At 43.4% G+C, this 2,095-nt stretch overlaps 1 long non-coding RNA gene across 1 annotated transcript in view; it reads left to right on the forward strand.

Moving 5' to 3' along the window:
- The window catches only part of LOC111814119, a 23,274-nt gene that overhangs the window by 20,963 nt on the left and 216 nt on the right, over positions 1-2,095 (forward strand). The window lies entirely within an intron of this gene.

Raw genomic sequence — 2,095 nt, forward strand, 5'->3', positions numbered from 1 at the left:
AGGGTCTTTAGGGTCTCACTACACAGATCAGACTCATAGTGATTCTCCTGTTTTCAGCCTCCTAAGCACTGGAATTACAGGCTTATGTGCCACCATGCCCCATTTCAACCTCTGTCTCAGCAAGCCCCAGGGTCAGGGCTAGCATGGTACAAGGGGGGATCGAATCCCAGTCCCTGTGTCTGCCTAAGCAGGCACTTTAATCTGCTGTGCGATCTGGCCAACCTGAGGCTTGTCTTTTAATGCAGAGTACTTGGTATCCATGTGGCAAAGCAGTTTTGAAGGTTTCATGGCATTGTTCGATCACTACATATTATACAAGGAGGGTTTGGAGAATGTGAATCACCTGTTGCAATGAACCCATAATTTGGGTAAGATCTTTGCTATTTTCTTTCAAATGCAGCTTGTTTTTGTTGGTAATCTTAGAGTCTTCTGCTGCCTCATCATTGGGGCTTTCCCATTTTCAAAGGAGTTCTCCTATGATGTTTGTTTTTTACTTATGTTGGTAAAGATTAACTTGTGGATTTGCCAAAAGTATGACTTGATGAGTACATAGTGCAGGAAAGACCCATGAATAGAAGTGGTGATAAAATAATTGGTGGGCTATGAGCAGACTGCTAAAAATGTTGGATTCTGATTTTCGTCTTCCATTAGATACAGCTTAATTGTCACTTGCCGCTCACTAATAGGGCTTTTATATGAGTCTGCAACAAATTGATTTATTATGGTAGCTATGCATTAAAATCTCTCTGCTAATGTTTATATTTGTTGCTACTCCCCAAGTACATCACTGTCTCAGCTTCACCTGACATTATCAGGCATTAGACTCTCATAAGCAGTGTACATTCTAGGTCCCTCACATGTGTAGTTCGTGATAGGGTTTTCATTCCTAGGAGAATCTAATGTCATCCCTGCTGTGATAGGAGGCAGAGCTTGAAGGTAACGGGAGTCATGGGGTGTCAGGAACTGAGGAGACTTTTCATTTTATGGATAAGTACATGGAAAAAGATCAAATAAAGATAAATGTAACTATGGTTTATAGAGTCCCAGAAGGTCAAAACTCTTTGGGTGCTAAGACCATAAGTTTTCCAGATCACCATATTTATTGGGTTTCTACGGACTCAGGGGGTACAGGAAGTGGGGGCTATGAAAGCCCATGAAGGACGTTAGAACTCAGGCAGTAGATCTTGATAATTAAGAGAACTGCTTTATCTGTACAGTTCGCAGTTTTATTGCTCTGGAATAGTGAATGTTGCCAGTCTGTGTCTTTGGCTGCCTCAGCTATGGTGTTATTTTGTCTTCAGAGCACTGTTAATGTGAGCTTTGTTTAAAAAAAATTAGTTTTAAAATCATTTATTTGGCACAGGGTCTTACTACACAGCTAGGACTTGTAGTGATGCTCCTGTCTCAGGTCTCCAGCTCTGGGATCACAGGCATGCACCACCATGCCTAGTTTTGGTGGCTGGCTTTTTGCTCCCAGGGTTCCAGGGCCAACACAGCCTGCGGTACTAGGATCAAACCCAGGTCCTTGTGCTTGTCAGGCAGGTGATTACACCACTGAGCTATCTCAATAGCCCCTTGAATATAAACTTTTATAACACAGCTAGAGGCCCCTTCATGGTCAGTAGCTTAATCCTATACAGTCAAGTCCTAAGCAATGGTGAATAGCTGTAAATAGAGATGAAGCTTTGATCACTGGACTGCCACTCACCTCCTACTGTATGGCCAATACCTGACAAGACTGGACTGGTATCATGGCCCAGGGGTTAGGACTCCTGCATTAATCCATTTAGTGGCCTAAAACCCAATCACTTCTTTAGGAATCTCTCTTTCTCTGTCTGTCTGTCTGTCTGTCTGTCTGTCTGTCTGTCTGTCTGTCTCTGTCCCTGTCTCTGTCTCTCTCTCTCTGTTTATCTCTCTCTCTGTCTCACTCTCTCTGTCTGTCTCTGTCTGTCTCTGTCTCTCTGTCTCTCTGTCTCTCTGTCTCTCTGTCTCTCTCTGTCTCTCTCTCTGTCTCTCTCTGTCTCTCTGTCTCTCTCTCTCTCTCTCTCTCTCTCTCTCTCTCTTTCATTTTCTACCATGCCAGGTACTGAACTCA

Source organism: Octodon degus, unplaced genomic scaffold, assembly GCF_000260255.1.
Source record: "Octodon degus isolate 3935 unplaced genomic scaffold, OctDeg1.0 scaffold00272, whole genome shotgun sequence".
Classification (NCBI taxonomy): domain Eukaryota; kingdom Metazoa; phylum Chordata; class Mammalia; order Rodentia; family Octodontidae; genus Octodon; species Octodon degus.